Raw genomic sequence first — 27427 nt, 5'->3', positions numbered from 1 at the left:
AAATGCTGGAAATACAAAAAAGAGTCAAAATATGGACTCTATCCTCAAAGAGCTCAAAATTTAATTGGAGTAATGATTATATAGCTAATACATTGGCTAGCAGAGCTAAGGTTCCAAAGAGATATTGCCAGGATAAAATAATGGATTGAATTCAATAAGAAATTCATTTGGGATCAAAGAAGGGTTTAAGGAATCAATTGCCCATATAAAGGAGAAGGAAGATATAACTAGGCTACAGGTTAAATGAAGAAGATCTATGGTTTTTAGGGGACCACAAACTCAAAATGGGCATAAGGGGCACAATGGCCAAAAAAACTAATGGTTGGAGCAACCCAAGGTACACTCTGCTCAGACCACATCTATGGAACTGTGCTCAATTCTGGCACCACATTTTAAGATTATTGACAAATTGGACAAAATTATTGTCCAGAAGAAGGTGACTAGGGCTGTTGTTTGCTCATTATTTTCGAAGAGGACCAGTTGACGACATGGGATGATGTCTTGACTTATGAATGAAGTGGATTTAAATGAAACAATTACACAAAGTCTTCAGCCTCATTCTCTCCCTGAGTCACTGAAGGCAAACGGCAAAGCATAAGTCAGGACCACTGGCAATGGCCTCAAATGCTGTGTATGACCACAGCCTCTTCAATGTGTGACAGAGCTCTAAGGGTTTCTTTTGTGGCTGTTGGAACAAATTATCCCCATCCACCCATTCTACCGGGGGAAGTCAGTCATTCCATGCTTGGAGTAGACATTCACCTGGCTCACTGACAGCTTTGAGGTCTCTCTGCTGAGATGGCTTACAGAAACACATGCTACAGCTTCTTGGAGTCACAGGTGATAATTGGGTGAAAGGGGGACCCCAAAGGTGTAGTTGACGCATTGGACATAAGAGAGTGAAGTGGTTGGATGTCATCCGAGATAAGGAATGTCTGAAGGAGTTGGGGATGTTCACACTGGTGTGAGATGACAGCTTTCATTAAGGCTAGGAAAGGCTGCCACGTGGAAAGGGGATTGAATTTATTCTTAGTTCCAGAAGGCAGACCCAAGAGTAGTGGGTGAAAGCCAAAGAGGCAAACTTCCTAGCAATGACAGCTGATTAAAAATAAAAATGAGGTGCCGGGAAGTAATGGGCTTTCCCTCATGACAGATCAGGAGGGATTTCTCTTCAGGTATGAGTTATATTAGGGGTTCTTTAAGTTTGCCTCCAGCTTTGAAATTCCCTGACCCTTTATTTCCCTGTAAAGTTAGGAAGGGCTTTAATCCAAAGTCTTCCCAAGGCTAAAACTGACTGAAGGAAAGGTTATTACTACAAACCGGGATGACAAGTTTTGTATTAATTGTTCTCTTATAGAAGAAGCTCAAGCTCAAAAGCTTGGAGTAGGGAAGAGCCTTGAGGTAGAGAGAACAGTTAGAATGTTTTTGCAATTGGCCAAGTGAAAAATATTGAAGGCCGAACCTAGGTTTTTTCTTTTGTTTTTATTTTTTGATGGAGGTGACATGAGTATGTAGGAGGCAGCAATGAATGAGCCAGTAAGCAAAGAGGAAAATAAGAGACAGAATAGAGATGATGTTTGGGCATGAAGGATTGGGAGAAGGATGTCTGTTAGAGAAGCCAGTGGTTATAGCTGTAGGTTTAATAACTTCTCTACCTTCTTTTTCCTTATCTGTAAAATGGGGATAATAATATTTATTGAGAGGCTATACAGAGCTGGCTTTAGAATCAGGAACATTTGGATTCAATATTCTTGTGACACAAATGGTTATGGCCAGGATAGTCATTTAACCTCATAGTAACCCAGATAAGTCTAAAAAACTAGAAATTGCAGTTTGGATGATAATCTGCATAGAGGGAGTTTTCTCACCTGAACTTCATCAGAGCAGTGCAATCACAGGTCAGATTAAAACAACAACAAAGCCAATCTATACCTACTGAAATAATTAAGATCATTCTTGCTGTTACTCTTATTCTGTCATTCAGTCATGTCACGTCTGATTCTTTGTGACCCATTGTCCATACTGTCCATAGGGTTTTCTTGGCAAAGATAGTGGAGTGATTTGCCATTTCTTTCTCTGTGTATCAAGTCAAACAGAGATTAAATCACATAGATAATAAAACTCAAGTTTTCCCGACTTTCAAATACATGACTTAATATTAATCCTATTTTCTGCACCATAGAGGGGTAACAAAGAGGCAGAAGGTGTGAGTCCACACGTATCATCAAATATAATGCAACGTACGTGCTAGGTAAAAACTTACTGACTAAATGAATCATTAGATAATTAGTAAATAATTAGATATTGGATTTGATCACTTGTGACCAGAATCTCTGTGTAAAAAGCACTGGTACTGTTACACAATAAAGAAACCTGACATTCCACAGCATTCTTCCAAAATCCTCAGCACAAAGACACAGTTCATAAGATTGAGCTGAGCTTCCCAAATGACCTGGATGGACCTCAAAGGATCCATGATGAAGGTGACCAGATGGCCTGTTTTGAGTAAAATGCTCCTAAATTCCAACTTCCTGTCTTCTTTGATAGCAAGAATTCCCCAAATATCTTACTGGTGTCTTTTGTTCTTTACTAGGTCTTGCTCCTTCCTTTCTTCCCCTCTTGTCTCTGGTTTTCTCTTCCCCTTGTCAGCGGATTATGTTTCCTTGCTAAATGACATGTCTAATATTTGTAATACTCTGGAGCTTGATTCTCACTGTTCACCTTAAATTAGAATGCCACATATAATGGCATGTCTTGTGCCCCATTCAAAGTGGCTAGGTTCTTAAGAACTGAATAAATCCCGTCATTCAATTCAATTCATAAATCACTTATTAAATGCCCATCCTGATCTTCCTGACTCTCCAATTATTAGTTTTCCTCTGAAATTACTTCCTATGTTTGATATTTTCTTATCTATGTGTTTTGGGAGTCTGGTGTATGTCTAAACTACCAAAGATGGCAACATTCACATGGAAGCTACTAAAGAGATATTTCCAAGAGAGTGGATTAGAGGAGCACGGATGGACATTCTACATTGGCTTATCATGTGGTGGGAGGATATTCTTTCCATGTTGTGTAGCCAGAACTGACAGCATTTTAAAAGGCCTGAGTCAGCACTTGCCAGACCTTTGGCTGCATTTGTATCTGAGGGCTTGAGGTGACTCCATCACTGACAGCTGGTGAAACAACACAGTAAAAGGCAGGATCTTATGGCCTTCTCCCTTCTTCAAAATCATGTGGACCCTGAGAATTGGACTTAGTTCTTCCTTCCTTCCTTGCTTCCTTCCTTCCTTCCTTCCTTCCTTCCTTCCTTCCTTCCTCTCTCTCTCTCTTTTCCTTCCTTCTTCCTTCCTTCCTTCCTTCCTTCTTCCTTCCTTCCTTTCTTCCTTCCTTCCTTCCTTCCTTCCTTCCTTCCTTCCTTCTTTTCTTTCTTTCTTTCTTTCTTTCTTTCTTTCTTTCTTTCTTTCTTCTTTCTTTCTTTCTTTCTTTCTTTCTTTTTTTCTTTCTTTCTTTTTTTCTTTCTTTCTTTCTTTCTTTCTTTCTTGTATTGTAAACCTAATTCCATTCCATTCTCTCTCCTCCAGAAACCAAGGTAGTGAGATAACAATTATTGGTGCTATGGAGAATGTTTTGTCTTTGTTCTTGCTACAGCAATGAAATCAATATACATTTATAAAAACTGCTCACTGCAATCTCTACTTTATCCTATATAGAGCTTGTGACACATAGCTGTTTGCATATTGTCTTCTCCAGTGGACCAAGAGCATTTTGCCTTTCTTTGTTACTCCAGGGCTTAGCATAGTATCTAGCACACAGTAGTTTAATAAATGCTAGGATAGATTGTGTTTAGTAAATGCTTGTTGACTGCTGATTGACTATGAAGTGGTAAAATGGAACAGAGTACTGGTTGCTGGGCCCTGAAAAATAAGGAAATAGCATGCAAGGGTTCAAATTCATGGAAGAAAAGGGATATAATCACCCTCCTCAATGCCTGAGAATGTTGAGAGAAAAGTAGGTTGAGAGAAAAGTAGGGCCAGAGGCAGCCATTTTACCTTTGTATGAGATACTTTTCTCTAGTAGAATATAAACTCCTTGAAGGCAGGAGTTGTTTTGATTTGTCTTTTTATATTCAGCTACAAAAACAGTTCCCTCTCATAGTGAGTGCTTAATAAATGTTTGTCCAATTGAATCCCACAGAGCAGACCTACAGGCAGTGGGACAGTGAGATCCCAGTATACAATGTCCCAACACCTCTAATCAATCACCTCAGAGACTCTCCATGCATTTCCCTTCTGGCCGGAGGAACAAGTTGTGCCAGATTTGCATGGCCCATCCCTACATGCTAACCCTCCCCCCCAACTCTGCCATTGCTGGACTTGATATCTGACCCCTTGATGTTCACTAACATGGAAGAAAAGGGTCACCAACAATAGACTTACTTTGAAATGACTCAAGAAACATGGATGCTGTGTGGGTAATTAAATAAATTGATTTAATCATTTAATTATTTAGTTGATTTAATCAAATAATATCAAAATAATAAATAATCAATTAATTTAATTGATAATAATGACTTCTAAACTCCTTTTGCCCCATCCTACCCCCAGCTACTAAGGGCCTACCCTCTCCTCATTATCAAATGAAATAATATTTGTAAAAGTGCTTAGCCTGGCACATACAAAGTAGACACTTAATAAATACTTGTTCTTCTATCTTCCTCAAACCACCTTATATTTATTCTCCCAATACTTGTATGTATCCATACTGTCTCCCTAATAAATATAATCTCCTCTTGAGTTCAGTGACTTTGGATTCTCAATGTCTAACACATAGTAGGTGCTCGATAAATGCTTTTTAATTGATTGAATAATTGATTGGTAGAAGAGCGCTTATTTCTACCATACACAAAAATAACATTTCTTCTTTTAGAGATGAAGATGGGAAGTTTCTCCAGTGTCGCCTCCAGCATGAGAGTCTTTCTCAGCAGCCGAGACATTACTTTCACAGGCTTTCAGGGGACAGCGACCCCCAGGGAGCTATTGTTACCTGGGATGGGGGCCTCGGGACTCGCAGGAGAAAGGCCCTTAAAGCACACTGAAGCACAGATAATAACTGTCATTTAGCCCTATCAGACTCACTCGAGCATCAAAGGAGCAGCCAAGCTGTGTGAAGGGGGCGCTGAAGAAAACCACCCACAGAGACCCTCTAACCCTAACCCCTCCCCATCGGCTGCACGGGGACATGGTAGATGTGACCAAGTGATTAGGGAGGACAATTGCAAGCGGGAAGACAAGATCATAACCACCCTCAGATGAAATTCTGGCATTGGAACACAAGGGTAACACCTCCTTCATTAACAACCCCCACTCTACCCCTCCTCACCATCACAGCCCTGCCCCCAACAGCCAAGTCTGAGGCTGTCTGTGTGTGTTCCCATCAGCAACACACACATACACACACACACACACACACACACACACACACACAATTTTCAATAACTTATTTCTTCCTCAGAAACAGAAGAAAAAGTCTTGGAGGAAGAAGGGGGATCCAAATTCATTTCTCAATGCCTCAGTCTACTGCTCTGTATGATGGGGATAATCATACTTGCCTTGCCTTGTTGTAAGGAAAGGAGCTTTGTACACTTTTAAGTAGGGGGTGATTGTGAGCTGTTTTTGCTGAAGTGCTTCTGAAAGCATAAGGCGTACAGAAAGGCGACCCACCATTACTATTATCATCTTCATTTAGGGTGAAATGCTTGGGAATGAATCGGGGAGTGGAACTTCATGGATCAAAGGAAAGTGTGATATCTCTATATGAGCTGCTCCCTATAGCAGGTGGAGTCCCCCACGAACAGTTGGAATTTGGCAGAGGCTCCCCAATAAATAGAAAATTTGAGAAGAGAACTAAACAGAAAACAAATCCAAATATAAGGACCAGCCTTCTTAATGGGACCCTGTCTCTGTCTCCTCTCTGTCTCTCTGTCTTTCTCTCTGACTCTTTCTCTTTCAATCTCTGTTTCCATCTGTCTCTGTCTCTATCTCTGTCTCTCTTTTTATCTCTCTGTCTGTCTCTGTGTGTCTCTTTCTGTCTCTCTCTTTCTCTTTCTGTCTCTGTCTCTGCATGTGTGTGTGTGTGTGTCTGTATATCTCTCTCCTCTCCCTGTCTTGTTTTTTTATCTCTGTCTGTCTCTGTGTCTCTCTGTTTCTTTCTCTATCTCTCTGTTTTTCTCTCTATCTCTTGGTCTCTGTTTCTCTCTTCTCTCTGTCTCTCTCCTGCAGTCTCTCTGTCTCTGTTTCTCTGTGTGTCTTGATTTATTCTCTCTCCATCTCTCTGTTTCTCTGCCTCTCTCTCTCTGTCTTTCTCTCTGTATCTTTCTTCTCTCTCTCTCTCTCTCTCTCTCTCTCTCTCTGTCTCTCTCTCTCTCTGTCTCTACCTCTCTGTGTCTCTCTCACTGTCTTTTTCTGTCTCTCTCTGTCTGTCTCTCTCTTTTTCTGTCTCTATCTCTCTCTGTCTCTCTCTCTGTCTCTCTCTCTCCTCTCTCTCTCTCTCTCTGTCTCTACCTCTCTGTGTCTCTCTCACTGTCTTTTTCTGTCTCCTCTGTCTCTCTCTTTTTCTGTCTCTATCTCTCTCTGTCTCTCTCTCTGTCTCTCTCTCCCCTCTGTGCCTGTCTCTCCCCACACTTCCCACCTGGATTGGCATTGCCCTACTCTTTCTCACAGCAGAAGCCTTGTGCTCAGTGCCAGTCCCTACAAAGTGTGTATGGCTGTGTTGATTATAGGGGGAGAGGGATGTGATACAAGCATGCACATGACTCCAAGCTCTGTGATCCAAAGCAAGCCACCTAAATTCTCGTGGCCATCTGGATTCTATTCTAGCAGTCTCAGCATCCAAGGATCATAAGGCTTGGAGACAGAAAGGGCTTTGCAGCTCATCTAATACAAACCTCATAGTTTACAGCTGAGGGGACAACAACCCAAGGACAGTGAGTGACCTCTACTAGTTGTACAGGTAGTGAGAAGCAATGAATTCAGATCCCCTAATTGCAAATCCGGCGTTTTTTCCTCAGCGACTGGGGTCTCCTTTGCATCTTGGGATTCAGCAATCCCTGGGGAATTTCTCTCAAGTCACCAGAGGCTTCTTGAGGTAAACTGTGCCTCTGAGGACATGGAAAGTGACTCTGTCTGGTAGAAGCATTACTTTTCAAGGGCATTTCCACCACAGCAGGATCACTGAGAGCTTTGGTGGTGTTCCAAATCCGTGCACAAATGCAGGCATGATACCTGCCTTCAAGGCAAAATTAATTCTGTGACCTTCTCGTGATCAATTGGTTGCCAGCTAACCAGCTTTAGAGAGATTCAGGTCCAAGCCAGCAGAGAATAGTGGCAAACTATGGCCCCCGGGGCAGGGTGCCTGCACTTTCTACCATTAGTCACAAGAGGGGCATGTCTCTACTCATCAAAAGAGCAGGTGAGGAAATAATTTCAGGTTTCCCTGTTCTCACTCCTCCCTACTCCCTCTCCACTGAGGAAATGCTTGAATTCTTTCTTTCTTTTTTTAATCTTGGGTAAGAATAAAAATATCAGCTAGGTGGTACCATAGTGGATAGAGCCCCAGGCCTGGAATCAGGAATTCTCATCTTCCCAAGTTCAAATCTAGCCTCAGACACTTCCTAGCTGTATGATCTTGAATAAATCACTTCACCCAGTTTGCCTCAGTTTCCTCATCTGTAAAATGAGCAAGAGAAGGAAATGGCAAAGCACTTTAATATTTTTGCTACAAAAAAAAGTCACAAAAAGTTGGACATGATTCAAATGTCTGAACAACAATTCTACCAGGACCCAAACAGTCTTAAGTGAATCTTACTTATATGAAGCATTACTTTGAAGCGGTCCTTCACCTGATTATCTTCCCACGATACATACAATATTTTCCCCAAGAAAATTGCATATTCTTAGTGTTACATAAACGTTTCATGACAGTATTTCCAACAAAACACTTGCCTGACCACTGGGGAAATATCCTTAGCCAAAAAAGTAGAGATTTGTTGCTTCTTTCCTCTCTCTCAACAAAAAGAAAAAAGAAAGAAAAGAAAAGAAAAATGTAACCTCATGGATAGTGATAAAAAAAAATCCTTCTAACTACTAAATCTTTTCTTCTGTGACTAAAGAAAGAGTGGAGGAAGGTCCAAGGAGACAGGGGGAATTTTAACAAATCATCATCTCTATTCCTTTAAGGCTGCATCTGTATTAAGGCAACTATCAAATGAGGTTACTCATATGAAAAGGCTTTGAAAATACAAAGTTCTAAATAAATAAAAGGCGTTACCACCTTATCATCATCTTATTTTATTCACTATTAGAAATGAAAACACTTATTTATATGGTGTCTGCATTAGCAAAATGTTCCCATGTGGAAACATGTGCTAATTAGTAGCATTCTCACATGGGTTTTGATGACAGTTTCCATATCAGTGAGCCAAGTTCAAATAAAGTTATTATTGGAATAGACTTTCAGACCAAAAATGGATTCCTAATGTTGTTCACCATAAAGCCCAACTGTTAAGAAGCAGATTTACAGTGTACCAAGCAGTCATGCAAAATATGAGAGTGATCCATATAGTCTTTCTTGCAATTATTTAACTCTGTCATTTCAATGTGAGAGTAGAAATAGAAAATATGTGCACTAATGTTCCAATAAAATGTTATTAATGAACACCAAAATTTGAATTGCATAAAATTTCCATGCCTCAAGTTTTATTCCTTTTTTTAAACTATTAATTTTTTTTAAATTTAGTTCATTAACTATTCAAAAAATAGGCAGCAGGCCAAATTTGGTCTGGTGAACACGTTGACTACTTCCCTGGACAGTCAAAATCTTTTGGGATACAGTGTGATTATAATCCCTCCCAGCTTTGTGTCATCTGCAAATGTGATATTATCTCTGCCTTTATCCTTTAAATCTTTGATTTAAAAAAATGTTAGAAAGCATAGGGTCAACAACAGATCTCTACTGGAGGAGATCTCCACTGGAGACCTCTTACTAAGTTCACATTGATCTATTAATGAATCTTCTTTCAATTGTTAAATCCATTTTGAATCCATCTTATTGTTTTTTTTTCCCCCTTAGGATTTTTTTTAAATTTTTAATAGCTTTTTATTTACAAGTTATATGCATGGGTAATTTTACAGCATTGACAATTGCCAACCTTTTATTCCAATTTTTCCCCTCCTTCCCCCCACTCCCTCCTCTAGATGGCAGGATGGCCAATACATGTTAAATATATATTTAATATAATAATTATTATATTAATATATTAAATTTAAATAATAAAAATTAAATACACAATAAGTATACATGTCCAAACTGTTATTTTGCTGTACAAAAAGAATCGGACTCTGAAATATTGTACAATTAGCCTGTGAAGGAAATCAAAAAATGCAAGCGGGCAAAAATATAGGGATTGGGAATTCAATGTAATGGTTCTTAGTCATCTTCCAGAGTTCTTTCCCTGGGTATAGCTGGTTCAGTTCATTACTGCTCCATTGGAACTGATTTGGTTCATCTCATTGCTGACGATGGCCAGGTCCATCAGAATTGATCATCATATAGTATTGTTGTTGAAGTATATAATGAATCCATCTTATTGTACTATCATATCTCATATCCATATTTTGTTATCTTTTCTAAAAGAACACTATGAAATATTTAAATATTTCTTTACTATGATCCAAAAAAAAAGGAAATAAATGTAGTCTTAGTTGACTTGTCCTTGATGAAATCAGGCTTTGCAAGCATTTGAGAATTTCCCCAAGAATCAAAATCAAGCTCCCTAGTTTACAGACTCTGATTTCTTCCTTTTTTTTTTTTTTAAAAAAAGGAGGACATTAGATATTCCCTAGATCTCTAGTTGTTGTTTTCAATCATTTCAGGCATGTCTGACTCTTCATGACTCCATTTGGGATTTTCTTGGCAAAGATACTGAAGTCATTTGCCATTTCCTTCTCCAGCTCATTTCACAGGTGAGGAAACTGAGGTAAAGAGGGTTAAGTCACCTGGGTCACAAAGATAGTGTTTGAGGTCGGATTTGAACTCAGGTCTTCCTGACTCCAAGTCTGACATTTTATCCACTGTATCATTTAGCTGCCCTTCTGATAGTTCTCCCAATTTCCATGACCTTCCCCTGAGAGTAACTCAAGAATCCTATCTTCCCATTATAAGTTTTTCAGTACTGGAGAATATAATTGATATGAGTGCTTTCTCACTTTTTCCTTACTTATCTTGGATATAAGCTCTTTTATTAATCTTTTACCTTTTAAATGAAAGATGCTTATCTAGTTGACATCCTATTGAAGGAAGTAAAATGCGTCAAGTTTGACATTATCAGTATAAATGAAGCTCAAGTCAAAAGTAGTTACCCTGAAGAGTAGGATGCTTTAAAAGTTGCCTTTGGAAAGGCAAATCAAGGAGTTGACAGATTTGATTTTAGCCTGTGACTGTACTGGAGGTAATTCTAATATGACATATTTAAACAAATTAATGACATTAAAAATGGGAAATGGATAAAAGAACAGACCTAGACAAAAGCTACCACTGTTTCTTAAGAAAGCTTAACTATTGTAAATCTATCATCACTTTAAGATCAAAAGCATCTAGAAACTGTCCCAGCCAATAAACACTTGATCTTCCTGCCAAGAAGAGAGATTTGGCCGCCAGAGGCTATGTTAGTTTACAATAAACTCATTTATAAAATCTTATATAGAATTATGGCTGAAGATTACAAGCAGTTTTGCCTCATAAAACAGCTAGAAACAGTGAAGATGAAAACAAGTTTACTGAAAGGTTAGCAAGAAACTCAATTAAGCAAAATCATCCTACAGCCATTTAAAGATAAAATTGGAAGAAAAACAAACATATTAAAAAGGGGTAAGTAGAATATGTTAATATATTTATAAAAAGTTATTTTCTCCCTCACTGATAGTAGAACCATCATCAGAGTTGGACTTAAACGTCACAGTCCTTAATATGCTGCATGAAGTAATATAAATGTCATTAAAAGAAACAAATTGAAAAAGCAGCATGAGTAGATCAAGTATAAACAGAGGAAGTCTATGCTAGAAGTGGGGCAGTTTTGAGGGCATTAAATGACTTATTCTTAAAGCAAAGTTTTTGAAAATGAGAAAGGTACCAAAAGTTCAGGGGAAAATCCTGTTTTTATTATTACCCTTTCCCCCCAAAAAAGTGCCCAAGAAAACCCTAGTAATTGCTGAACCATATGCCTACTTTCTTAGGTCTTCAAAATTTTAAATTATTAATCTTCACACAAAGTGTCATTCTTATTGAAGTTTAGGAAAGGGAAAGAGATAGATAGGCTCTGGCAAATTATTTTCTATAACAGATCATTATGCTTATAATCATACAAATGACTGAAAGGTACAGTGAATGCCAGACCACACTATGGTTAATGTGTGTTGACTATAAAAGGATTAAGTAAAGTAAACAATAATCTGTTCCAAAAACATATATCCCATGCAGATATATGTCAAAACTCTAAAAGATTCCTTAAAAGGTATAACTACAAAAAACTTTGAAATCCTGTAATTATTAATATTAAACAAAACATAATAGTGGGAAATATAAGCTTCCTAAAGTATTTGTCAATAGTATGGAAGGTGACCAAAAAAACAGGGATTTCCTAGAGATGGTGAAATTTCCATGTTACTGTGTAAGACATGGTATTAAATTGTCTTAAGCCTCAGAACCATTCAAAACCTCTTAAACATGGTTCATAATTACTTTTTAAAAATTTGTGTAACTCTCCACACAGGAAAAAATGAGAAGATGAAGAATATCTAGACTAAGCTATGCAGTTAGATGAATCCAAAAATCTTAGACAGACACTAAAAATGATCAACAAATTATGCTTTCAATTGAGTTGAAAAAGGTGAACAGCTATTTTGCCTTTAAGAAATTGTGCAAGTGCTTTAAATAATTACAAGTGTTTTCCTAAAGACCAATGTTTTATTTTTCTCAGAATTTATTGATGCCTTCACCCTTCCCCACAGTTATTTCCTTTCCAATGTTATTTTCCTCCACATACTTTGAATGCTGCCTAATAACAATAATAAATAAATAAAAATTTGTTAAGCAAAATTGATCAATAGGGCAATTGCTTCTAACAGTATAATGAAATATTTAGAGCTATAGTATGAATCTCTCAATTGAGAGGAAACATATGTGTTTTATCATCTGTTCCCCTGGAACAATATTGATCATTGTAATTAATCTATGTCTGACCTCCTTTTAGTATTGTCTTGACTTATTGCAATCATTGTATATATTTTGTTTTCTTCACTCTTCCCAACTGTTCTATATTTTCTGAATTCCACCTACGCATTCTTTCTGCACAATAATATTTCATCACATTCATTTTCACAATTTGCTCAACCATTTCCCAATTGATAGGGAACTATTTTTCCCAATATTTTTTGCTACCATATAGAATGCTGCCATGAATATGTTGGTATATATAAGATTTATCTTAAACCTCCTTGAGATGTATGCCAGCTAGTGATATCAATGATCAAAAGATGTAAACAATTTAATGAATCTTTTTACATAATTCCAAATTGATTTCCAAAATAGTTGTATCAAATTACAGCTCTAGCAGTGTATTGGTGAAGTCCATTTTTATGCAACAATATTCTTCCTGTGATGCTATATTAATATCTTTATGGAACACCAAAGTCTTCAATGAATTAATGTTGGTTATCATGCAAAGAATAATGGAGAAAAGTATGGTGGATGTGAGTAAGCTATCTCTCTCCCATACCCAGAAATCTTTCCCTCCTCACCTCCATCTCCTGGTTTCCTTCAAATTCTAGCTAAAATCTTACCTTCTATAAGAAGTTTTTCCTTATTCCCCTTAATTCTAATGTCCACCCTCTATTTACTGCTTCAAATTTATCCAAATATATTTTATTTATATATTGTTGTTTAATTTCTCTCTGCCTCATTAAATGGTAAGATCTTTGACAGAAGGGATATTTTGCCCATTCTTCTATTGATTAGTCACTATTTATTCTGTATATAGTCGTTTATATGTTATTTTCATGTCATCTCCTCCATTAGCTGGTAAGCTTCTTGAGTTTCTCTCCTTTTTCTGTATCGCTAATGCTTAACACTGTATCTAGAATATAATAGGTACGTAATAAATGACCAACTGATTGACATTGCTAGCAACAAATTATATAGTTTAGGACTGGTTAGAGGCAGTTATAAATGGATGTTATTAGAGAGTTGTATAAAGTTAGAAAAGAAGATTGAACAGATCTATACTGCAATAATTTATACCCAGTCTATTCCACTTATGTGAATTCAATGATTAGAGACCTTGAAGAAGATCCCTAGTGAGTTAAATAGACCACCCCTTTCTCCCATCATAAGAGATTTAAAGACATGAATACGTATCATACAAAATAAGAAAGCACAGATGGAATGTGATCTGCATTGTAGTTGTTGATCTTCACATCAGTGAGATCAGTCAGAGAAGTCAGAAGATCAGATTCTCTAATATAGAGCAAGTTGGGATGTAAAATTTCTGAGTTCCCTATAGTCTCTGCATGGGAGAAGAGTATTTAGTGATGAGGTAGGAGGATTAGCACAAGAAAAGTTGTTATACAGGGTAAAAATGAATACAATAGTCTAGCTAGAATGGAGTTGTAGAAGTGGAAGCATAGAAATGCTACTATTGATAATTGGTAAGAAAGTCAACAAAAGATAAATTAGATCACAGAGAATCATTGAGAACCCAGCTTAAGTTAGAAAACCAATTGGCATGGTTTGGGTTCATGACTATGAGCATTGAACAATTAGCCTAAGACTAATAGAAGGTCAAAGAAGTAAAAAACTTACAGTCTAATAGAGGAGGTGACATGAAAACAGCATATATAAACAAGCGACACACAGGAGAACACAGTTGAAATGGATGAACATGAGATAAAAGCAGAGTGGGTAGACAAGTGAAGGACAAGAGGAAGAGGAGGGGAGGGGGAAAGCTGGTAGGCTTTAAACCTAGAAAGGGAAGATCATATAAGGGCAGAAAACAACTTCAAAGGGTGAGGGAATAGGAGTGTTGGAAAGATTAAAGACTGTGGCTAGAGACAAGGATTTCAAATTTCAAGATCTTAGAAGTGATGGAAATGTGTCAATTCTGAATATAAAAAGATCTATTTGTTTAGCTATGCACCATCATTTGTTCCTTTCACCTGAGTTCAATACATTAATGAGAGAATGGAAAGCTTAAAATTCAAAAAGGATACCTCTTTCTCTCAAAGATGGAGTCCTTAACTCGGTTACTAGCCATACTGAGAAATAAAATAATTTATATTTCAATTAAAAAAAAAAGATCTTTCCTCCTTTCTTCCTTCCTTCTTTCCTTCCTCCCTTCCCTCATCCATACTTTATAGAATATGCTCACTCCAGGTAGCCAAGTGATTAGAACACTGAGCCTAGAATCAGAAAGACTCTTTCTTCTTGAGTTCAAATACAACCTCAAACATTTACTTAAGCAAGTCACCTAATCCTGTTTGTCTCAGTTTCCACATATAAAATGAGTTGGAGAAGGAAATGGCAAACTGCCCTAGTATCTTTGCCAAAAAATCCCAAATGGGATCATATATTCAGACATGACTGAAAAACGACTGAACATGCTCAATCCGGGAATCCTACACATAGTTATGCCCCTTCTACAATTAAATGCCTCTTTTTGTATATCTATGTTTTACCTGTATTGGTCTAGCAATAGAAAACATTGAATAAAGGCTTACAAGCTATAAACTTGAATAGAAATTGCCCACTTGACCACTTTGAACCTATATATAGCTTTCAAGGCACCACTGGCTGCAAGTGGACAAAGAAACTGAATTCAGCCAGACAGAAAATTGGGGGTAGAGCTGAGGCTAGCATCTATATCACTCCATAGGCCTGAGCTCTTTCCACTACATTGGCTCATAATTCTGCCAAAGAAAGTTAATAAACAAAGGGACTAATTCATTTAGGCATGCATAAATTTGTCAAGGACAGACTAGACAAGCCATACATATAGGCAGGTATTTCATCCAAATACAAGGTGAAAAGGGGAAATTTAACTGGAGAGATGGGGAGGAATGAGATGCTATTCTCCCCAGTTGGAAACATGATACAATGGAAAGGGTGGTCCCAGTACAGCTTAGGTATACCACTTCTGAGCTTCAGATTTCTCATCTATAAAATTAAGGGACTGAACAACAAGAAGAATAAGGAGAATAGTATAATAGGAAAAGGAAAATACACAAAATATATTAATATATAAACATATACACATATATAAAAATATAACCTCAGAAGAATTTTTTCAAATAGGTTTTTTTAAACATATGGTTAAAGCAAAATAACTTTTGGGACATGTATACATCTATTGTATTTAACTTATACTTCAACATATTTAACATGTATTGGTCAACCTGCCATCTGGGGTAAAGGGTGGGGGGAAGGTGGGGAAAAGTTGGAACAAAAGGTCTTGCAATTGTCAATGCTGAAAAATTACCCATGCATATATCTTGTAAATAAAAAGCTATAATAAAAAAACATATAGTTAAAATTAAACATAAAGGAAAACAAATCCTGAGACACATCTTCCTTATCATGGCTCACAGACAGAAAGCTATCAGGTAGCATGTTATATACATTTTTAGATGAAGCAGTTCTATAGAATGTGCTTCACATATGCTTTCTCATAAGGAAGGATTCTATGTGGATAGAGTAGAGAAATGGAGAGCCAAGGAAAGATAAATTAGAACACTGAGCATCATTGAGAATCCAGCTTAAGCTAGAAAATGAAATCAATTGACATGGTTTGGAATTCATGACTTTCAGCACTGAAAGACTGGGAGAGAAGGCAAATTTATATCTGTTGAGATGACTATGATCTGCAATCATAAGGTATCAATGTTTTTTTTGTTTTTCAAATTAGGAAAGCAGAGGGGGTAGTCTCAAAGATTGTTTTCATTATCAAAATCTGATAAGTAAATTAATCTTGTAGCACTTTATATTCCTATTTAAATCCTTACTATTATTTTGCCTTTTAGGAGCAATTAGATAAGACAATGGATTGAGCAGTGGACCTGTAGTCAATTCAAATTTGGCCTCAGGTACTTATTAGCTGTGTGACGCTGGAAAAGTCTTTTATCCCTGTTTGTTTCACTTTCCCCATTTGCAAAATGAACTGAAGAAAGAAACTGCACACCATTATCTCTACCAAGAAAACTCCAACTGCAATGATGAAGAATTAGACATGACTGAAACAACCAAACAACAACAAATTTTATCTTTGTCCATATTTCATTCTCTCCTTCCCTCTCTAGCCCCTAATGGACAATAAACTCCTTTAAAAAATGATAATCACATTCTATTTACTTTTGTATCTCTTCCTGAGTCTGGAACAGTACTTAACCTTTTTTTGTGTCATTAATCCCTTTGGAAATCTTATTTAGCTCTTACTTGGGAAAACAATTAATCAAGTAATTCCTGGTAAAGTATTAAAAACAGATGAGGGCAGAATATGTTACCCTTGGAAGTACACATGCATCTTTAAAGAAAAGTTCTGAGGAAACAATTACTTGAGTTCAAAGGAACTAGATAAGTTAACTTTCTTGATCTGGATCTCAGTTTTCTCATTTGTAAAATGAAGTTCTTGAACAAGATGATCTGTAGGGTTACTTAAAGATTCTGTCACATAAGAATGAAGTTATAGTATGAAATTCTATATAGGTAAGGAGTATATTGGGAAGAAAAGGGTAGCTTTCTGGTCATTCTAGAATAGGTGATGGGACAACCATCTATTTATAGTCTTGCCTCTCTACAAAGTGAAGAGACAGATATATCAAGTTTCCCACTGGGCAGCAAGACACAAATATAGGTTCCCATTATAGTCCTTTTTTTGTCCAAGATTTTCATTAAATTTGCCATCATCAGGTTTATCCTTGCCCGCTAAATCTCAGACCCCTAACATGATGTAGGAGAAGGGTCATGGCACCAGAAACAGAAATTTTTCCAAAATTTTTATTTTCAAAATAGAAAAAGTTATTTCTATTTAGAATAAATTTTTTTCTAAAATCATAATAGAAATTTCAAAATATAAATTTCTGTTTTCAGAATATTTTTCAAAATTGATAATCACTAAACTTAGTAATTGTCCTCCCATCCCTTTCCTAATTGTCTCTCTATTTAAGTCCCTACTATTTGGCATGAGAATCATTTCACCATCCTAGTAGTTATCAGGAAAAATTATCTTTTTAAAACCAAAAAACTTTAGAATGAAAACCAAGGAGGAAAAGGCTTGAAATAGTAGAAGAGAATTTTGAGGTGAAAACAATTCATCTTTTTGTAGTCAGAGGGTTGAATAATTTCACATAAAGGAGAAAAAAAAAGAATTACTGAACATTTAGAGCTAAGAAACAAATTTGAGTCTCTTTCTGAATAGAAGGGAACTGCCAAAAGGTTTTTTTGACTTAAATTTAAAAGCCAATATCACACAAAAAAAGAAAAAAAGAAACCTGATTCATTTACAACTACATGTAAGAAGAGAACTCTTAACCACGTAAGAGATAAAAGTTATCACAAATGACTAAATAGATTATTTTTATTACCTAAAAGTCAATATCCTTTGCATAAATAAAATCAATGCAATTGGAATAAGAAAAACATTTTGCTATCATAACATTCATTAAAATAATGTTATGAGTTAATAAAAACAGCAAAGAACCAAACAATTATTTTAAGCTATGTGAAATTCCAACTAAAGCCTGAATGTGTTTAATGTATTCATTTAGTAGCTAATTAAAAGCCCAAGAAAGGCAACATTCTCAAAATAATAAAGTATTGCGAACAATTAGCAATTTTTGGTTATCAAAATTGTGAGTTTTGTATTTTGTATCCTTTTCTCAATCAAAAAAATTAAGAAAATGTATTAAATGGGAAAAAATTAACCTCAGATAGGACTGATGAAAGTCTACTATTTGAGATATATAAAGAATTAACACAAATACATAAGACCAAGAACCATTTCCCAAAAGGTAACTGGCCCACGTGGTAGCACAGAACTGGAACCCAAGTGGTTGCTCATCAATTGGACTGAGCAAATTGTGACATGAATGTAATATAAAATGGTGCCATAAAGATTATGGAAGTGGATATGAATGATTCTAGTAATTTGGGGAAATTTATATGAAGTGATACAGAATGAAATGACAGAATCAAGAAAACAATTCACATAATGACCATAATATAAAAGAAGACAATTTTGAAAGATGACTTCCAACTTCAGAACTGAATGTTAAAAGCATTGCCTCTTGGCAAAGACTAGATGAACTAGGACACTGAAGTTTTATAACATACCTAAAATATTGGCAAATATAATAAAAGATGGAAACAGTCAAACTAGGAGAGACTATAGGAAGACACAGATACTAATAATACTCTATTAGTAAACCTGTGATTGATTTCCAACCATTCTGGAAAATAATTTGGAATTATGTTAGAAAAATGATTAAGATGTTTATACTTTTTGACCCACTGAGACCACTATTGGACTCCAGGAGAGCCAAATATAGAAAGGATCCTTATATACAAATGCAGCCTATTGACTTTATATCAATCCCTTCATTTCTGTGGAGATCTAAAATTATTCCTCAGAGAGAAATAGTTGAAGCAGAAATGACTGGATACACCACCAAAAATAATATTGTTCCTGTTTTCTTTGCAATGAAAAGTGGTCCCATCCCACAAATAATGAGGCAACTGGTAATGCTATGAGTAGGATGCTAGACCTGGAGTAAGAAAAATCTAAACTCAAATAAAACCTCAAATACTTACTAGCCAGGTGATTATAATCAAGTCACTTAACCTCAGTCAGCCTCAGTTTCCCCAACTGTAAATTCCTGATAATATTAGCATCTATCTCAAAAGATGGTTATAAGAGTCAAACAAGATATTTGTAAAATATACTGTGCATATATAACCTATATTATTATATTGTTTACCATCTCTGGAAGAGGCAAAGAAAGAGGAGAGAGAAAATTTGGAACTCAAAACTTGAAAAAAATGTTAAAAATTATTTTTTGCATTTATTGGGAGGAATAATATATATATATATATTTTTTAAATATATATTGTACACAGAATAACCCTTATATAAATATTTATATCCTTCCCCTCTTTTAATGAATGATGAGACTGCCCTCATTTCTTAAGGAGAGGTGGTGACACAATTGCCAAGCAGTCTCTATATCAATGATTGGCTGGAAAGATTGGGCTGAGAAAGAACTGAGAGTCTCCCTTTCTGTTCAGTTGATTGTTTAAGTCATGAGATCAGAGATACCTGCTCTGTAGGGGCTAGGGTCCTCATACCAGTAAGAGAGGTCTAATTTCAACATCTTGCCTTAAAAAACACTAGTATTTTTTTTAAATATTTTATTTATTTATTTATTTATTCATTCATTTATTCATTTATTTATTTATTTTAAATAACTTTTTATTGATAGAACGCATGCCAGGGTAATTTTTTACAGCATTATCCCTTGCATTCACTTTTGTTCTGATTTTTCCCCTCTCTCCCTCCACTCCCTCCCCCAGATGGCAAGCAGTCCTTTACATGTTGAATGGGTTGCAGTATATCCTAGATACAATATATGTGTGCAGAACCGAACAGTTCTCTTGTTGCACAGGGAGAATTGAATTCAGAAGGTATAAATAACCCGGGAAGAAAAACAAAAATGCAAGCAGTTTATATTCATTTCTCAGTGTTCTTTCTCTGGGTGCAGCTGCTTCTGTCCATCTTTGATCAATTAAGGCTCTCTTTATTGAAGAGATCCACTTCCATCAGAATGAATCCTCAAACAGTATCGTTGTTGAGGGTATATAATGATCTCCTGGTTCTGCTCATTTTACTTAGCATCAGTTCATGTAAGTCTCGCCAGTCCTCTCTGTATTCATCCTGCTGAAAACACTAGTATTCTTATTGTTTAGTCATACTTGACTCTTTTTGACCTTGATACCATAGCATACCAGTCCTGGCCATTTGGGTTTTGTTGGCAAAGATACTGTAGTGATTTGCCATTTCCTTCTCCAAGGGATAAAGGCAAACTGGGTTAAGTGATTTGGATTACACAGCTAGTAAGTGACTGAGGCTGAATTTGAATTCAGGATTTCCTGATTCCCAGGCCCAGAGTTCAGTCCACTGAGTCATGTAGCTGCCCTACTTTGATAACAACTTTAGTTCTTTCTTCTTTTGTGATATAAGGAGATTGGACAAGGCAGGCTCATAGATCTCTTGTAACTTGAGAGTAAATCTATAAAATATAGATTGCATTTAAATCCATATAACTTCAGTTTCAATAATAATTCAAACAATTCTTTCTCTGTGAACTTCTTTCTAAAGCCTCAGTTTCCTCTTTTGTAAAATCAAGGAGTTAGACTAGATGTTTCCTAAGGTCCTTTGCAGTTCTAAAAAAAAAAATTATGTTGAGTGTTTTGGGAGAGAGGGTAACTTCAAACTTCAACCTCCTATAAAAATAATGTTATTATTCTGCCTCAATCCCTCTCAATAATCAGTTTTCTTGAATGCTAAAGTAATTAAATAACTTATCCTATTATCTAATTATCAAGAACAATTAGCTAAAATAGGAAACTACTAAAGGATTTAATGGAAGCAGTGACCAGAAGTGACCTTAAGGTATCGTAAAAGTTTCTGTTCAAAAGCCACTCCCACATCAGCTTGTCCCATAATTCCTAAATATACTTCTTCATACTAAAAACATATAATAGAGTTTTTTAAGTGGATAAATGTAAATTCAAAATACATACAAATTCAAAATAATTTTTTTTTTTAGAAAAAGTGGATAAATGTTAAAATCCTAGGTTTTTTCCCCCAAGTTTGCTAATAACTCCCCTCCTTCAACCAGAGCTTACCTCTTCTTCCCAAAGACATGATACCACACCCTATTCAAGTTTAAAAACAAAACAAAACAAACAAATAAAAATGAGCAAAAACTCCCAGCAAAAATACCTTAACAATGGGAGGTGAGCTAAGGCTCAGAGGATATCTAAAATCAGAAAGGCACATCCCCTTTGTGGCTTCCTCGAAAGTCTGGATTTCCTAAGGAAGGGTGGACCCCGTTTCAGAGAGGAGAGTGAACTCCAGAGAGGGAAGGTTAGGCAGGGGCTAATGGATGGGAGAATTGCAGGGAGGAAAAGACAGAACCTGAGAAAGGGAGGGTGATACTAGGGGGGAGAAAATCCTCTAATAGCCACAACATCTGATCAGAATCTGTCTTGCTAATCCTAAATCACAACAGTGTGAAACCCGAGTAAGTGTGAGAGCCTGAGGATCCAGCTGCTTTTCCCATCAAGCCCCTGAACTGCTCCAAGTTAAAGGATGAAAAGCAGCTCCCAGGCTTTGAGAGATGTAATGGATAGAGGATGATGTGATCACTTTCTAATCACTGGAAATTGGAAGTAGACCTTAGGAGAAATGCAAACACACAGCCAGAGTGGAGTCCGCATGAGAAAAAACTCATCTTTCTTTCATCTCTTTCTGCTATTGATGGGCTCCCCTTCTCATCCCTTTCCCCCTCACCTTTCATAGTGAACTGAGAATACCCCTCATCCTTGCCAATGTTTCCCCAGCAGCCCTCTTTAAAAATCAGTTACCTGCCTAACTCTAGGAGACTGGCAGTGTAGAGCCCAAGCTGAGTAGGATGGCAGATTGGACCATGACTGAGACTCAGGAAGTACAAACCAGGAAGGGTGTAACAAAATGGACAGGAACAGCTGCCTTGTGCCAGGAGAAGGGAGATGGTGAGGGAGAACAGAAGTCAATGAGGAGCAACTGTAAGAGAAAACCCTGGCAGACAAATCCCAGGATTGAGGCCAGGGGTTAGCCACTAGAGATTTGTTTGGGACCAGCTCAGTTTCGGGGACTTGAATTAATGGGATGAAACCGAACAAAGGGAGATTCAAGGGGATTATCAAGCACAGAACATTGGCTAGCTAGCCCGGAAATATCTCAGGAAAGAAGTTACATGGCTTAAGTTTTCTGGGGAACTGGCTGCTGACATCAGTGTTAGATGAATGACTGCAGAAGATTGAGGCTTTTGTTACATTTAGAAGTGGGATGTGGTGGGGTATCATGTGGATTTCTCTGAAGAGGATCTGAATTCTCCAAGTTTGAGTGTATATGCTAAAACAGAGGGTCTTTACCTGGGGTATAAAGATTCCTTTACAGGGAGTCTGTCTTGGATAAAGAAGAAAAAATAGCATCTTTATTTCAAAATAATTGGTTTCCTTTTTAGTAGTATGTATTTTATTTAATTCATTTAAAAATCTTTTTCTGGGAAAGGCTCAAAAGAGTTTTACTAGATCGCCAAAGCCCATGTCTTACCTAATTGAGTGAGTTAGTCAATTGGCTTTTATTAAGTATCTACTATAGACAGTCTCCTGTTTCATCCAGGGGCCATCTCCAGCCATCCAGATCTATATCTTCCTACTGACAAGATGACTTTGGAGAGAAAGTTAAGGCCAGGGATTTTGTACAGCCCTCCCAACTCATTTGCAAGTCATAATATCTCCTTCCTGAAGTCACGATCCTCTTAAAGAATGGACAAATGACAACCCTGTAAGTAGTAGTAACTGCTTTACTGTGACCCAATTGGCCACTTCCAGTTAGGCAACTCAGCTATTTCCTTCCTTCCTTCCTTCGATCCTTCCTTCTTCATTCACTTTCTTATTTCCTTCCTTCCCTCCCTCCTTTCTTCTTCCCTTTCTTCTCTCCTTCCTTCCTCTCTCCCTTTCTTCCTTCCTTCTTTCTTTCCTTCCTCCCTTTCCTTTTCTCTTCCTTTTTTTAGACAAGGAAAAAGAGGCCATTCTTTATCCCATTTCTTACCTAGTTTTAATCACTAAGTAGACATTCCCTCAAACAAACTGAGGCCTAGGAAAGATTTTACTTCAAAAAAGTCAAGGCCTTCTACTGCATCTGAGACCATCCTTATCTCTCCATTGGACCCAGATGGCTACAAAGGAGTCCTTTACACAGCCCTCCCCCACTTAAATCCAATTCACTTGCAAATCATGACATCTTCCTAACATCATGGTCTCTTTGAGGAAGAAGGAAAAATAACAACCACATATAAGTTCATAGCACTAAGCACTAGGAATATGAAAAAAAAGAAAAACAGTCCCAGACTTCAACAAGTTACATAATGAGAGGAAATAATACATAAAAGGAAACTGAAAAAAATTGGGGAAAGGGGAAGTATTCAATCAAGGAGTGTGATAGAGAGATCTAGAGAGCTGCATTTGGCTGCTTTGCTGATCTTTATGTGTTGCTCAAATGGATGTTCTGGTATGCTTGGTCCTGGTTGGAATTGCTCCTTGTGGATCTTGTTTTCCTCAGTATCAGTGATTGAAAGTGTCCAGACTTGGAGACAATCTTTGAGGTCAAGGGATTTGGAGACCAGTTTCCTCAGTCAATGATGGTTGTGCTTTAGAAATCCCCAGCCACTTTTCTAGGAATCTTGGAGAAAATGACCCAAACCAAGTTCTAGCCTAGATTGGCAGAAGACATGGAATAGGAGTTGTTTGGACAGTTCACAATTGATGTGAAATGTGGAATGTTTATTTGATGTTCCACAATCTACCTGTGTTTCAATGGTTACAAATCTACCTCCTAGCAAAGTATGACAGCAATCACATGTTAGAAGTTACTAATTACTTAAGTTTTTGTTCAATGTGTGATATGAGTCTTTTGTGACTTTAGGCATTTTTTCTTGCATATAGGAAATATTTGTCCCAAATCTGAGTTACATCGTACATTGACTGCCTGCCCCATTGTAAAGAGAAGCTAGATATAAGTCCAGACCCAATCCTTGAGCAACTTTTCCCCAGAATGCCAAGCCAGAGACTGTGAGAAAAGGAAGCCTGATCCCTATACAAAGAACCAGTTGCCATCATGACTAAGTCACATCTAGGTCTTAGATGTGGGTCTAAAGCAGATAAGCCCCTTAAGGGAAGGGAATAGATGTAGCACTTCAGCCCCAAAGGCCTAGTCACCTTTCTTACTGTTAGATGATACAGTCACATATTTCTTTAGGGATTTAACTATATCAAGGGGATATATAAATGTGGGAACACAATTATGATAGAAGGGATTTGGGAAATTTTTGAGTATCTTTAAAATTTTTTAAAAAGAGGAAATTAAATCTATTATAATAAAATAATATTAAATATTATATATATAATTTCAAATTTAATATTTTAACAAGAAATTATTAGTAACATTAATTTTTTTTCTTGCAAAAACCTGATTCCAGCACAGAATCCTTGGGTCCTGTGAAACACCCTTTGGGAAGTTCCTGGATCACAAACTACAACAGCCTGGAGTTCTCTTTCAGCTTGAGGATTCTATGGCTTTCTGTGGCCCCAGTGACTCCATGGCAATCAAAGCATCATTCCTGGCACTCAGAGGAATGCTTTCAAGATGATAAAACATTCCCCCACCCTTCCAACATTCAACAAGTCTTTCAGAACAGCAGGGAATAATCTAGCTTTGGCCCAAGGGGACAGGCCAATTGATCTGATTTTAAATAGGGCTTTTTCCAGCTCCAATTTCCAGGGAAGATGGACTACATTATTTAAATCTGGAATGTCAGGGGTATCATAAGGTCAGGCTGAGAAAAATGAGCAGTTGGTAATTTACTGAAACTAGAGGGAGGGGTTCAACAGACAGGGCCACTAACTCTTGGCAGCAGCCTCATATGTTGTATAACTTAAAGAATGTCTCTGGGGGTTACCTTCCTGAAGTTAGCTGTAACTTCTCTCCTATCTTCCACCCACCCCCCAACTCTTCCAATATAGTTGGATGGACAATCTATTAAAATGTTCTATCAATGTATGTATCTTAGGGCAATGAATTAGATATAGAACTGAATAGGAAGAGGAGGACAAGATGGATTGATTCTCTTTGAGAAATAAAAACTTTTCAAGTTTCCAAGTTTCTTGGTAAAATGAATACTTGACATTTAAATGTTTTCCAGCTATGAGTGATGCTACAAGTCATGTAACGCCACTTTCTTTGAAGATTTAAAATTGAGTCATCTAAAGAGAAATGGAGAAGGGCATGGTCAGCTCATTGAACAGGCTGACACATGCAATGAAAAATTATGTAGTTATAAAAGACATTAGGAAAGGGATGTATGACCAGAACAGGGGAAAAAGCACTAGTCACGTAACAAGAGTAAGAGACAATTAGATTCCATTGGTATCGATGCAATAGCAAGTAACCTCATGCATGGTTTCTATATGGATCCACAGATCCCAAAAAGTCCATGAATAGATTTCAAGGGGTCTTGGATGATATAAAAATCCATCTTTATTTTCACTAACTTCTAACTAAAATGAACATTTCTTTCAATTATTTAAAAATACTATAGTGAGAAAGGTTCCATAATCTTCACCAGGTTGCCAAAGCCTCTTTCCTACCCTGCTTCAATACAAAAAAGTTAAGAACTCTTGATTTAGAATAAGATCTCAGTACATTGGATGCACCCTCTCATGGAAAATGTATGAGAACAATGAAAGTTGCAATCTGTACCACTGTACCAAGTAAGCACATTTAATGAGATCACATTAAATTAAAAAACAGTCCAGAATGAGGAGATTTCTAAAAGAAATAATTTTACAGATGATGCTGTTGTTGTTTAATTTTTAAAGAGTGACTGAGAAGGCATCAACATTTATCTGCTTTTTTCCTCCATATTCTTTTTCTCTTCTCTCTAAAATTAGTTCCAATTTATTCTGCATATATTTTATTTGTACATAATTATTTGCATGCTGTTTCCTTATAAGTTACTTGAGTTCCTTGAGAAGAGGGACTTTTTTCTCTTTCTTGTATGTATCCCCAGCACTTAGCACAGTGCCTGACCCAGGATAGCTACTTAGTAAGTGCTTGTTAACTTTGATAGATAGATAGATAGACAGACAGACAGATAGAGATATATTAAGATATGTGTGTATGTATGTATAAAATTTTTATGAGAACAATCTGTACATTATGATAAGTATCTTTGATAAAAACATGAAAAGAAAATAGGAAAGCTTTCTTAGGTGATTTCTACAACAGCTCACAACTTTATAGCCATATAAGCTGATGAAGAGATATTGAAATTATAAGATCCTATTCTATCTATTGTTTATTGATTTTTATTAAAAAGGCATTTGGTATGCAGGTAAAGCTAAATAGGGGCTACACCCAACTGAAGCTGTAGCTCTTCCTCCTCTAGATCCTTCTTTTCATTTTCTTTCTTCTTATTGGGTTACATCCTTCCTCAACCATGTTGCTCTTCTCAGTAATGTAAACTGGGGAGAAGAGAAGTTTGCTGCGATAGAGCTGAATACTAATGAACATTTCATAATACTCAGTGCTCAACTTTTTGCACTAACTGGAGTCTAGCCTGCTAGAAAGGATGTTGGAGTGAAAGGAGTTACTTAGAAGGAAGATGTTGGGGAAAGAGCAAGATAGAGTGGAATTGCTCTGTTAATGATGGGATCAGCAGATGCTCTTCCTAAGGAACCATAGCTGAAATTGTTTTCATAGAAGACATGACAAAAGAACAGCAAGCAGCTGCTAAGGAATTACCATGCAGCTTGTTACATGAATGCTACAGTTCAGGGTAACTATTCTGTGCCAGAAATCAAAGATGCCATTCAAGGGTATGCAATGCCTTGTAAGCTTTAGGAAATGGCCTCCACATGGTTCATTACTGCAGTCCTTAGAGATCTGTTTAATTCCAGAGACAAAACTTCCTCCAGAATTCCACCTATTTCTCTATCATAGTTTTTGCATATGTCCTTCCCATAGTTTGCAGAGAAAGGTGATCAAGGATTGTATCTTCATCAGGATGCCATTGCAAGCTGGGTGCTGCACCAAAAACTGGACACTTTAGAAGGTGATACTGTTACAGAGAAATAGCTGTGTGGCTCAGGGGATAGATCCTGGAATGAGGAAGATCTGAGTTCAAACTCAATCTCAGACACTTCCCAGGGGTAAGTCACTTAACCTTTGCCCCAGTTTCCTCAGCTTTAAAAAAAAAAAAGAGCTAGCAAAAGAAATGGCAAACTACTATGGTATCTTTGCCAAGAAAATCCCAGATAAGATCACAAAGATTCAAACATGACTGAACAACAGTAAGTCTGTTATGGAGACACAATGTATCACTAGCGGCAACCTACTAACAAGAACAATTTAGTTGGTTTGGTGTTCAGTTTAAAATTACTATGAAATACCCTTTGATCTAGCAGTGTCACTACTAGGTCTGTGTCTGAAAGAGATAATAAA

General features: G+C 36.9%; 1 pseudogene; it reads left to right on the top strand.

The window, feature by feature from the left end:
* The window catches only part of LOC127561270 (ubiquitin carboxyl-terminal hydrolase 14-like), a 32976-nt pseudogene extending 5915 nt beyond the window's left edge, over positions 1-27061 (top strand).
* Positions 27062-27427: the final 366 nt, after the last annotated feature.

The sequence above is a fragment of the Antechinus flavipes genome, chromosome 4 (genome assembly GCF_016432865.1).
Source record: "Antechinus flavipes isolate AdamAnt ecotype Samford, QLD, Australia chromosome 4, AdamAnt_v2, whole genome shotgun sequence".
Taxonomy (NCBI): domain Eukaryota; kingdom Metazoa; phylum Chordata; class Mammalia; order Dasyuromorphia; family Dasyuridae; genus Antechinus; species Antechinus flavipes.
Note: the sequence above shows the minus strand (reverse complement) of the source record. Positions and strands in the feature narration are given on the sequence as shown.